Here is a 13,937-nt window from a genome sequence, read left to right as displayed (position 1 = left end):
AGGAAAAAAGAAAGAAAAAAGAAAGAAAGAAAGAAAAAGAAAGAAGAAAGAAAGAAAGAAAGAAGAAAGAAAGAAAGAAAGAAAGAAAGAAAGAAAGAAAGAAAGAAAAGAAAAGTAACTTTGATAGGCCCTAACATCAGCATTTCCAAGATGAGGAAGCCAAAGTTCACAACAAAAGAACAGCCGGCATTACTTCCTATTCGAAGAAACCCTACTACAGGTATATAATAAGTATTGTCCAAATCATGCAAAGAAATCAAACGTCACTAAAAGATTTAGTAGTTCTGATTCAATGTGCTCCATTTTGATGGGTCTAAGAACTGGGAGATCTAGAAATATTGTAGCAGACTTAATGAAATGCATCCAATATCTTTGATTGAATCTTCAGGTTTCAAATCACTTGACCAGATACATGCAACATGCTCTAAATGGTACTATATTCATAATGCTTAATTAAAATCATATGAAATTCTAGTAGTCCATTATTATCATACTAGTGACTCCTGAGCTGTTGATGCCAACTTTGTTTTACATTCAGCTACCTCTCTTTCTTTCAAATTTTAATTATCTTTCTTAGAGGACAAGTCAATTAGTCAATTCAGCTGTAAAATTCACTAGAGAGCGTCTTGTGTTAGCTGTAATTTCTGAAGGTTTATGTGATCAGTGATGATAAAGCATCTAGGATCTACATTCTTTTTATCCTTCCCCCCAAGAAAACTACAAATTTTATCCTCTGCATTTATTTGACACTTTGAACATATGAGCATATCTTTTTAAATTTTTTTAAAGTTTTTATTCATTTATTATGAGAAACACAGGGAGAGAGAGAGAGAGAGGCAGAGACACAGGCAGAGGGAGAAGCAGGCTCCATGCAGGGAGCCCGACGTGGGACTCGATCTGGGGTCTCCAGGATCAGGCCCTAGGTTGAAGGCAGTGCTAAACCGCTGAGCCACCCTGGCTGCCCATGAGCATATCTTTTGACTTATCAGTTTAAAAGTCATTGCAAAATAAATAAATAAATAAATAAATAAATAAATAAATAAATAAATAAAAGTCATTGCAACACTAGTTGTATTTCAAAAATGAAATGCTGCAATTTTTATTTTGATAGATTCTAAAATTACTTTCTCCCTTAATTATGTCTCTGCACTGCCTCTTTTTCTTTAAGTTATCAAGTGAATGATTTCTGTCAAACGAAGTATAAAAATATATCTATTCATTTTTTATTATTTTTATTTTTTTAATATTTTATTTATTTGTGGGAGACACAGAGACACAGGTAGAGGGGGAAGCAGGCTCCCTGAGGGGAGCCCAATGCAGGACTCAATCCCAGGACCCCAGGACCATGACCTGTGTAATCAATTTTTTATTCACATCGTCTAGTTTTGTGCCTGCTACATATGAGACACTAAACACATGTTGGATAAACAATGGACTAATGTTTTCTCTGATTTCCTGATAACTCCCACCCAGAACTTTCCCCTTTTTTATAAGCACTTATTTTTACCACTTACAACATTTTAATATGTTGCTTTGCACTAACTTTAAGCATGTATTTTACTATTATTCCTACGGTCATTATGTTTACCTCAGAGTGTAAGATCCACAATCATCACTCAATATCACTTTATAAATCATAGTTGATAGTTATGTGCACAAAGAAATAATAGAATCTGAGTTTAATAAATTGCCTCTATTTCTTTATAGAATAATAAATATGTATTCTTATAAAACCAGGCTCCTGAGTCAGAGTTTATCTGGATAGAGATCCCAGAAAGCACTGGTGGGGATGACGCAAAGTGAGTTGGGGAATGGAAGGAAGACAACGAAAGGTATATTAGCAGATTACTACTATATGCATCTGAAGCCTGACTTAATACGAACATTTGGGAGACACGTAAAAGATGCCTTAGCATCATGCTACCCTGAAGGAGAAAATTGGTATATTCGTCCTCCAAATGTGGCACACACTAGACTAAAGAATTGTAAAGGGGTATTATGGGTGGAGCACCAAATGCTATCTGGAATAATACCTAAAGAATGAAGAACAAACACTTCATGCTTTCTGAAGTCAATACAAAGTACACTAATTTAAAAATAGAGGAAAAGAAAAAAGCTGTGGTTCCAATGGTCCCCCAACAATGAGGACCTTCTAGTCCATAGCAGTAGAGCCAACCTGCTTTATCCACAAAGATAAACAATCAATGTAGAAAGTTAATTGTGATTAATAGCAGCTAAAATGGGTAAAACTTACTCCTGTCTGATCATCTTTGTATTTGCCTATTTCTGTCTTGAGACAAATTCCATTAGAATTTAATTAATTGAATATTAATTAATAGTAATTTGATTTCAATATTAAATTAATCATTTCATTTATCCTCAAAAGTTTCCCCTTGATGATAATGGATTAAAATACAGAAAGAAGTTGACCACTGCTCTGAGTTACATTGATTTTAATTGCTTTAAAACCACAAATCTGCATAATAATAATATTGAAATAAGTGTCAGTTAACCATCTTCTATGGTTAATCTTATCTGCTTATGTGATTTATTAAAAGTGACTTCTTTTTCCCCAAATCTTGCTAATTTTTATGGCTTCACTTTAGAACGTCTCTGAATGATTGTACACATTTTGTTCTGAGCTCTGAATGCTTTTCACAATTAATTTAAAAATATGTGTTTTAATAAATAAAACAATAAAAATGAATGAGCTAGTTTTTTCCATATTTCTATTTTATAATTTTTACAAATGCTTGTATTATTATCATATAATACCACATAGCATTATAATTATCTCTTTATCTACCATCCATTTTTACTTGACAGCAGGTGTCTTTAGATCAACATCATTTATTATTATTCTTTGCAACACCAGCTTCTGAAGTAGTTACATTTTTCAAATAGGTAATGGATAAATAATTGTTAAATGATATAAAGAACAAATAACTAATGGCCACTGTAAATCATTATTTGCCAGTTAAGTATTTTATGCTTTTATAAAAATAGAGTAAAACATCTGTGAAATTGGTTTGAGAATTATTGCCTGTCTGTGACCAAAACACACAGCCTAGCATCTATGGTGAAAAATAAATCATTTTCCTGTTTAAAACACAATTTAAATATATAGACTGTCCAGAGAAGCCAACTCAAAGACAATGCAAAGCATCTAATTGAACACAATGGTTTTATGGTCCCCTGTAGACAAAATTATTTAGGAGTGTAAAGTAGCAGCACACACACACACACACACACACACACACACACACACGTATAGCCTGTAGAGTGCTTACTATTCTTTGGATTTAAATATTCTTTGGATTTAAAAGTCTTCTTTGGGATGATGTACTTCAGGTTATTTCCAATGTACCAGTCTTTATTGGAATAGAAATTCTAAAAGCTGTTTCATAGGCTTCTTTCCCTACTTGGTCATTGCTATCAGTTTGTAATTTTATAAACAACTGAATACTATCAGATGCCAAACAATTATTTACTACTTTGCTTCAGTCTTTCTTTTTAACAGACTTCACCTGTGGTTTTCATGTCACATAAAAAAAGACTTACTCTACAGCATTTTCTTGCAAGTTTTGTTTGAAGCTTATTTCATGTCATGTTATAGAAAGCAATTTCACAGTTCAAAATAAAATATATGTGCTGCAAAAGTAACTGCAATACAGAAAATATTTACCAAATACAACTGAAAACCAAAAACAGGAAGGTGAAATTCCTCGTTTTTAATGTATCTTACTTATCCAAATATTTATAGATATTTTGTTTCTCAACTGGAATGAGTTTGCCCCCAAGAGGACTTTTGGAAGGTCTGGAGACTTTTTGATTGTCCTATCTGAGAGGAAGATGCTACTGGCATCTAATAGGTGGACACCAATAATTCTCCTAAATACCCTAAAATGCACAGGACAGCCCCTTTTCCCACCCTAAAAAAGAATTATTCAGCTCAAAATGTCAGTAGTGTGGAAGTGAAGAAACCCTGCTGTAGAATAAACAATATCAAGTTATTTGTTATATTTGCCAAGTGTCTAACCCTCCACACAGTGTATTGAACCAGCAAAACTAAACCAAAAGTATCTCCTTAAAACGACCATGTTTCCCAGAATAAACCCATAGGCAGAAAACCATAAGGCAATCATTCAATGCAAACCAAGCAGTTATGTTGAATCAGTAAGGTAGAGTTAGCTGGCAACAAAGCAAAGCTAATGTTGAGAACCTTTAAACACATTGCATCTTTTTCTCTTTCTTAATAATAGGAAGCAGGAAAGAAGAAACTGCTGGTATTGTCTTAGCTGCTCAACCATGCCAGCACTTGGGCACCGCCCTGCACCTTTGCTTCACGGACTCAGGATTGCTGATGCTTCTTCAGGCAGGAAGAACGATGGGAGTGGGGAGAAGGCAGAGGTGGTGGTGGTGGTTGTGCCAATAGTAACCATTTTCTTTTCACAAGAAAAACAAACAGTTTTCCAAGAGCCCCGAGCGCACTTCTGCTCACAGTGATCAGCCATGTGTGTCCTGCCTGATGATAAGGGAGGTTGGGGTTGCCATCACTCCCATTTTCAACCTCAATATTGAAGCCAATAGCGGAGATTGTGTGGAGTCAATCACCCACAAATCTCTGCTACAAATAAAAATATGTGCACCACCATTCATAGAAGGAACTGAGATTATTGCTTTCAACTGAAAAAGAAAGTGAACTTGAATTATATTAAAATGCTTATCCCAAATGGATAATATTGTGGATAAACACAAGGCCACTTCCCACACAAGGACTACAGCCTCTGCTTGACAAATTTGTAATCATAGAGAACACTGTGGCTTTGTTCTTAATCTAAAGCAAAAGTAAAATGCTACATATTTACCTTAAAGTGAGTCCTGGAATTGACTTAATCAATTTAACTTTCAAGCAATGTTTTCATTTTCCATCATAAGCCACAGAAACATATATTTTACAGTAAGATTCCATCAGCTGCCAATCAATCTTAATCAATCTCTTAATCAACTGATTATTTCCTGTAACTTATATGAACTATGTATGTGAATTCTATTGCCTAGCATATTCTCTTGATTAGAAAAAAAAAAATCAACCCAAAAGGTTCTAGGGCAGCATATAATTCTCTATCAAGTCCTTTGCTTATAAGAACCAACAAAATCTTATGTCTGCATTTTGCTGTACATCTGTTTCCTGTTTTCTATATCCCGGGAAAAAAAAATCTTGTCTCAGGATCCCACTGGCATGGTTTACAACTCAGTGGAAAAACAGCTGTAATGACTTCAAAGAAAAATAAAAAAAGAAGATGATAAAGGTCACAGCCACTGTTAGGAGTCCTACTCCTACAGGCAATGCAGGTTCTATAATGTCAATCAAAATTCCCTGAGAGAGTCTGCATTACTGATGCCTCCTTTGGTGTTGCTATGGCCTTTGTTGCTAGGGAACTACCCAGTAAAAACCATTTCCTGAAGGAATGGCTTGCTATCAGTGCTGAATCATGACCTGAAAAGAGTAGTAATATTATTTAATACTTCCCAAAGGCTCCAAGTCCATGTTCTTTCAGCTCAGTCAGATTAAAAAAAAAAAAAAAAAAGTTTTCAGAATAGGAGATGTCAATTTAAGATGGCCTCAAATAAAGAATTTGTGTGCCAAGTTATTACAACAGTTTGTATTTTTAGCACTGTCAATCCTTGTAAATCTTATCAAGAGACAATTGTCATACTCAAAGATCTGAGGTCATAATACTTATTTCAAGAAGTACAAAATCTCTTCTCAGAACCTTATCTAAAGGAAACTTATATCAAAACTAGAAGCAGGGGCACCTGGGTAACTCAGTGGGTGACGCACCTGCCTTCAGCTCAGGTCATGGTATCAGGGTCCCGGAATTGAGGCCTGGGATTGAGCCCTGCATCAGGCTCCCTGCTCAGTGGGTTGTCTGCTTCTCTCTCTGCCTCTCCCCACCACTTGTGCACGTGTCCCTCTGCCTCTCACAAATAAACAGATCACATCTTTAAAAAAGAAAAAAAAAACATAAATGGACAAATAAAATTAAAACTGTAATTAGTTACCTTATAAAAATTTAGGTAAGGGGCGCCTGGGTGGCTCAGTTGGTTAATCATTTGACTCTTGATTTTGGTTCAGGTCATGATCTCAAGGTCCTGGGATCCAGCCTTGCATGGGGCACCTTGCTCATTGGGGAATCTCCCTGCTTGAGACTCTCTCTCTCTCTCTCTCTCTCCTTCTGCCCTTCCTCCCCACTCACACTCTCTCTCTGTAAAACAAAAAAACAAAAATTAAAAAAAATATATATATATATAAATTTGGTAAAATTTGTTGATTATAGATCCATTCATTTTAGGTATAAGAACTTTTTCACTGACCCTCCATAATATAAACATTAAAAAACTAAAATCACATTTAAGAAATCTATGCTCTCTGATCATATAACATTTTCGAATGAAACATGGTTCCATCTCATGTTTTATATTTTACCGTGAAATTGTCCACTGTGTATCCTTTCCCAGCAGAGAAATAAATAATCATAGCCCTAAGGAATCATTAACAATTGGTCATCTGATAACCAGAATTCAAAATAACATAGCACACTTGGTAGTACTGAAATTCAAACACTTTTTCATATAAATCATGAACATTAGCATCTCAACTAATAATTCTTCACATTTGATTACATTTAATGACATTTTAAAAATCCCATTTGGATTTATATAATAGTCACAAAGCAACCTCAAAGACCAAGGTATTCTGATTAAAAGGCATCTGTCATCAGAGCCTCTGAATTTTATTATAGTTTCTACAACCAGGAGACTTTTAATTAACAAGGCCATAAATTTACAAGAGCACAAAATTAGTTTTTTCTTTATCTTAAAAAAACCCCAATATGATATCTGAAAATCATGGCTATTTAGTGCTTTTTTTTTTCATTAATATAGTTGAAAAAGTAAGCTATTTCATGGAGGGATAATATCAGAAAAAAAACTCACAACTGACCAGCTTTTAGCATATGAATAAAATGTAAAAATGATGAATATTCTAATAACTCTAATAGTATAAAAATTCTGTGTTTCAGAACAGATTGAAAATTATTTAATAGAATGAACCAGTTCCTGTGTTTTGTTTGTGTTTATGATTTCAATGTCTATTTTTCTTTCACCTTCTTTTTCAAAGTTTCTAAAGAAATGGAAAAGTTCATTTTCCCCAAAAAGAATGTTAAATAATAAAAGGAAGGTTATATATTTAAATAATTTACAGGGAATTTAATATTTGTGAAAGATCCCCAAACCCGGGGAAATAAAAAATGTTTTCAATAAAATTCAAATATTAACTAAATTGCTGGTATATGTTCTTTGTTAATGTTCACTCGTAAGTTACAGTAATACTATGGTATTGTTATGTTAGAGGAAGCACCAGTAAAATATTTTGCCCAGAAAAGGTATTGTACAAATGAATTTATAATTCAAAATTTAAAAATGTTATCATTAAGCTTAAATTACAGTGTCAGTCTCCTGACAAAGTTGCTTAGAAAAATGCCACAAAAATCTTTTTAAAGTAAACTAGAAATAGACCCAAGAAGTTTAAGTTCAACTTTGAAGTGGTTTTTGTTTTGCAAATGTTCTTCTATGCTTACCTTGCTATATTAATGTTCATCCCACTCTTAATTTCTCTTGTGATGCTAATAAAATTCTCAAGTTAGTAACTTTAATAAAAATGTGCTTATATAGCATCAGCTCTTCCCAATTTCTCACTGCACTGCTCTTAATGAAACAAACCTAACTTTTTTTTACACAAATCACAATGGTGGCAAGACTGTCACCAAAAATGCTTCGTACAGCAGAAATGCTAAATGTGTATCTTCCTGTGAAATAAATGATTTCAAATGATTTATTTTTTAACTTAATTTTTTTATCACTATGTTTTTTTTTGTTTTTTTTGTTTGTTTGTTTGTTTTGTTTTTTTTCTTTCCTGTATCCTAAAACCCTAATTCATCTCCTGGGTAAAAACTGTTCCTGTTTAATTATGCACGACTATTATTTTGTATAAAGTGTGTATCACCACAACATAATTTTATAATATGCCACAATTTTTTCCTATGGTATTTATCATGAAAGTAGTCATTTGTAGAGATATAATTCCCAATCAGTAGTTCTTCTGCATACTTCTGGTAATTTGGGTGGTGCCAGAAGGAGAATAATCAGCCCCAAACAAGAGATTTCTCTTTTTCAGATAAGTCCTTATAAAGAAGGGAATAGATCACATCTATATATCAGCATAAAGTATATTGTGCTTTAATGGGTTTCTTCCATATCCCACTTGCTGAGGGACCCACGTCTCCCTTTTTAGAGGTTTGTGAGTTGGAAGAGATTTATACCATAATCAACTAGGCTTCTTGGGTAAAAAACTTTTAGATCCAGTGATTAGTAATGTACATTTATATACATACATGATTGGATGACAGATATATTGTACTGAAATTCTTAATTCAATAACTTTTTAAAAAGGTGTCATTGAATGGGATCCCTGGGAAGATCAGTCTGTTAAGCTCCTGACTGGGTTTCGGCTCAGGTCATGACCTCAGGGTCCTGAGATCCAGCCCTGCATGGAGTGGTGAGTGGAGGCCATCAGGAGCCCTACTAGGACCCCCTTCTAGAGCTCCTGGGTGGCTTTGAGCTCAGCATGGAGTCCACTTGGGGGCCTTTCCTCTCCCCCTCCATCTCCCTCTGCCCCTCCTCCTCTCTCTGAAATAAATAAATCAAACCTTAAAAAAAAAGGTGTCACCGAGTGACTGTGCAAGTAATAAAATACTAATTCTTTGAAAATTTATAAATTGACTTCAGTCAACACCTATTCATTTTTTTCTTTAGAAAATAGTACTATTTTTATTATTATTTTTTTTAATGCACTGCTTCATGATACACAGATATGTACTGTTATAGACATATTTTTCTCTATGGTTATTTCCCTGCAAAGGAAATTTTGTCAAGAGAGGAACACAAATGATTAGTTGATATTTTATATTAAAAATCATTTTATGATACATATTTTATAGAACATTCAAATATATCCCAAAGTATCATGTAGGAAATACTGATATAAAAATGTATTTGAATGTGGCAGCTTAGTCATTTTATAGTGATAGAGTATATTAGCAAACATTTATTTTTAACTTGGCCAATTTGAAATTAAAAAGGAAAAAAGGAAATGTTATCCTATCTTACACTGAATAACAACAACTACCATACATAGCAAATGAAGTAGAATCAATAGGTGAAACTTCTTTATTAGTTGCAAGTGGTACAGAATGTTGTAAAACCTCCAAGCTACATGACATCTAAATCATGAAGTTACCTTCGCATTCAGAAATTTAGTAATATTTAAGGCATAAGTAAAGATATTAAGCTTTGGTAAAGGTAATTTGTATTAATTCAGTAAGCTTACCTAGCGTGATTAATCTTGACAATATATTTTTCCAACACGCTATTTGTGAGAGAATAATCAGCCTAGTGATTGGATTAGAAAACACTAATAGCTGAGCTTAAGATGCCTTCCTGTTCCATTTCTAGCCCTCCAAGCCAACAGCCCCTATATACATGATCAGGAAGGTGTTTCCTGATAATGTAACATTACTGTCTTTTGACAACAAACTTGCTCAACATTATATCTGGGTCTGCAGGATAAGAGTAGCATTTGAATTGTAGGACCCAGGAGTTTGCCCTGCCCTGTGGAGGGGCATCATCCTATCCTTTGAAGGCCTGAATAAAACAAAAGGCAGAGGAACCCGCTTCTTTTTCCTCCCTTACTGAGCACTGACTGCTGTTGTTTCAAGTACTACCTCTTAACCTTCTGTTTTTTCATTTCATCTTATATAATCCAATTTTCCAAAATAAAACACAGTCTTATTCCAAATGTCACCTTTTTACCAATATTTTTTTTTTTTATTAAATGATGAACGCTGCTAACAAAATACTTCCCGCACATTGTTTACTGATTGACAGGACAATCCGTCGTGTCTTCTGCTGCTCTCAGTTGAGAAGTGCATCACCTCCTCCCTTGGTTCTCAGGCTCTGGAATCCAGCTGACTTATCTCTGGCTTTCCTGGGTCTCCAGCTTGGGGACTTATCAGCCTCCTTAACTGTGTGAGTCATTTCTTCAAAATAAATTTCCTTTTGTGTGTGTGCGTGTGTGTGTGAATATATATCCTATCGGTCCTGTTTCTCTGGAGAACTCTAATACATAATATGATACAGGAATCCGGATACATTTATTTATTTTTTTCATATGGCTATCCAATTGACTCATCATCATTTATTTTTTTAAAGATTTATTTATTTATTTATTTATTTATTTATTTATTTATTTATGATAGAGGAGGTGGGGCAGAGGCACAGGCAGAGGGAGAAGCAGGCTCCATGCAGGGAGCCCCACGTGGGACTCGATCCCGGGTCTCCAGGATCACGCCCTGGGCTGAAGGCAGCGCTAGACCACTGAGCCCCCCAGGGATCCCCATCATTATTTATTTAAATAACAACAACACATCCTTTCCTATTACACACCAATGTTGACTCTCCAAAATCTCCAAATCTGGAGATTACATATACATGGGTCTGTTTCTGGACTCTCATTTATATTTCATTATTCAGTTTTGGACCACCTTTTTAAATCTCTTATATCCCTCTGTTTCCTCATCAAAAAAAAAAGAAAAAAGTGGATGATAGTAGCACTTATCTCCTAACTTGTTATGAGGCACTAATCAGTTTAAACCACAATTAAGATTTCCTGAAGTAATTGTTAAATGTGTTAGTAAGATTTGATAATGATGATGATTACCATCATTATCATCATCCTCATCTGTTTTCTCTCAATCTCTTTCCTGGGCTCTTGAAGGTATTCCTTGTATCTGCTATCATAGAAGCAATTACTTAATTATATAAATTTAATTCATGGCAAAGTTTACCTCACGTTTAATCTACTCTGTAAAATTGCATTTTCTTCCTGTCTGGGGAAACTTTTTCTGCCATATACTTATTTCTTTTGTTGGACTATCTTCTTTGTCTAGACCTTGTACTGTTTCCTTTTTAATGCCTCATCATTGCATGATCACTTGGCTTTTAACCGGCTGGTAGGAAGATGTCCACTGGGGGAGGGATCAGCACATTATTTCAAGCCACCTTAAAATTTTTCTTATAATCTAGGCTAAGGTATGATTAAAATTAGCTTTCAAAAGTTTCTTCCCAGATAAAGGGCACCAGCAGCTGAGCACCTAGGGATTGTTTGCAATGTAAATACTCTCTTATTTTCTGCTTTCAAGAGACAGAGTTCTTATACATACATGGATATATGTGTGATTCCTGGTTTATTACTCCTAGGAGCCGAGCTGGATCCAAGAAACTCCAGGTATAACCCTGTTCCTTCTATTCCAAACAGGGGATTTAATGTCCATCTCAGGAATCAACACATCATAATGACATTTGTTCTGAACACAAAAATCAAAACAAAACAAAACACAGATAGTGGGCTACCACCAAATCCCCTTTCCATGACTTCTTATTTTAAACTTCTGCGTGCTTTCAACACTACTACTGCTTTAATATTTTGTGGGATATTTATATGTATATATTTATCTAGGTATTTTATTTTGTTTAGTTAAATTGTGTTTTGTTTTCTGTTTGATTTCTAGACAGAAAAGGAGCATGTTAATTTTAGGATCCCATGTTCAGAAATATAACTAATTTTACATATTCTAACCAGAGTAAAAAGAAAACATAGTTTTTCTCTCTTTTTTAAATTTATTTATTCACAAAAGACACACAGAGAGAGAGAGAGAGAGAGAGAGGCAGAGACACAGGCAGAGGGAGAAGCAGGCTCCATGCAGGGAGCCCGATGTGGGACTCGAACCCAGGTCTCCAGGATCACACCCTGGGTGGAAGGCGGTGCTAAATCGCTGAGCCACCCGGGCTGCCCAAAACATAGTTTTTCAACTTGAGTGAGATGATGCCATTTTAAAGGTTTATACTGAAACAGGTACTCACTTTTTCATCAAATGCCATCATCTAAATATCTAAGTTATTTTTGTATCTGAGTTTACTGTTCAAAAAGATGCCATAAGTTATGGATGGGTATACATACATTGTGACACCTGGCACCACCTGTAGGTTAAGATGTAGACACTCTGCATGAGCTTAATTTGTTCCCCGTCCCTTATATATTCATGAAATCAACTGGAAATGCAAAAAGGAGCAAATTATACTTTATACTACATCCCTGTTAAATTATGTACAGTGTAAGCATATTATAGATTTTGAGATTAAGCTACTTATTTTCTGGAGGAGACCTTGCATAATTTTTCTGAATTTCAACACCTTGTCTCACACAGCTTATCAGAAGGAGCTGCCCTTGCCTAAGATCATGTAAGACACATCACAAACCCGAGACACTTCTCTATTTCACCAGAATGAAAACTTTTGAAACTCATTCTCCTTGTGATAATGGAATTTTAGTCTGACTTACCCAGTTCTCTGATGGTTCACAATGCTGAAAATTTACAGTGGTTGATTGAATTCACTAGAATTAGAAACAGTGTAAAAGTAACTGGCCCCAAAAGGGACCCAGAGTTCCACCATGGTCTCTGCACCAAAAGCCTTTCTCTCCAGAGTTGGAGAGACTGATAAAACAAACTAAAAAAATATGGCCTATGTCTTTTACATGCAAGCAAACTATACGATACTTGAGGTGGTTTAAACTGTGTAATGCAACAATCTAACTACCTGGTGCAGATAATGTGACCCCAAAAATTCTAGGACTATATTAATAACCTAATTAGGTTTCTGGGAGATATGCAGTAAGTAGCTCAGTGGTCACTCATTGGACCATTAGGCCTCAAAATCTATAACCTCTCATCTTTCTGTACCAGATTACTACAGAAACAAAACAAAGTAGATTCAGTTGAATTGTGAAGCAAAGAATCCTTTCTTTAAAAACGGAGCCCACAAAAATATTCATAATTGCTTATAAACTTAGGTGGAAGGAAAACAGTGTAAATCAGTGAACCATCGGGGAGAAAACTGTCCCTTCAGTAATACCAGAGAGGGCGAGAACATTCCATCTTGTAGATCTGATCAGCTCTAGAATTAAACAACAATAACAACAACAACAAACCAATGAAAACTAAAGCAATGTAAACACATTGCTATTTATGTAAGTATTTTATTATTAAGGATTCATTGTTTTTATTAGAAGCATAATGTTAGGAAGGAAATACAAGAAATACTAGAATTAGGGACAGGAGTAAGTCTGTAATACTAAGCCACATCTGACATCCGTTACATCATAACACATAAGTGATAAGTAATTCTCAAAGTTGTTTTTATATCAAAGTACAGTCATCTGTGTCAAATAAAGCACCATGTTTTTCTTCAAGACACATTTGCATCAGGTTTCACTCTGATTTTTAATTTAAATTTACATTTCTGAAACTTAATTTGAATTTTCACTAAAACTTATTCTTCAAAGGGAATTCATTTTTTCCTTATTGCATAAAAGATAAAACAATCAGCACTAAATCTTTAGATATTTAGAGAAGAACACTTAAGTAATTACTTCTAATTCTTTACCTAAAGTGAAAAGGTAAGAGTTGTGATGGGAATCACTATACTTATAGAATTCTGTTAACGTTATTTGTTCAGATTGAGTTTATTTTAAGCATGAGATTTTTTTACATTGAAAGTTATTTTGCTGAAAAGTCAAGGTAAAGCAATGAATCTAAGAACTGAAAATATAGTACGTTAAGCACACTGAATATTTTAATTACTTTGATATAAAGACATAATGGGAAATAAAGATTTTAAAATAAAGTGTAATAAAACGCTGTGAAGGTGAGTGCTAAATACAATTCAGGAAAAAAACCACACAAATCTTTATAAAATTC

General features: G+C 34.4%; 1 long non-coding RNA gene across 1 annotated transcript; it reads left to right on the top strand.

Annotated features, from left to right (window-relative positions):
• LOC144305398 (uncharacterized) lies at window positions 1-4,840 on the top strand. Its single transcript, XR_013372438.1, has 3 exons — window positions 1-220; window positions 1,738-1,832; window positions 4,263-4,840. It is a non-coding gene; the product is annotated as an uncharacterized LOC144305398 (long non-coding RNA).
• The last annotated feature ends 9,097 nt before the right edge of the window (window positions 4,841-13,937 follow it).

The sequence above is a fragment of the Canis aureus genome, chromosome 35, assembly GCF_053574225.1.
Source record: "Canis aureus isolate CA01 chromosome 35, VMU_Caureus_v.1.0, whole genome shotgun sequence".
NCBI lineage: Eukaryota > Metazoa > Chordata > Mammalia > Carnivora > Canidae > Canis > Canis aureus.
This window is presented reverse-complemented; position numbering and strand designations above follow the sequence as displayed.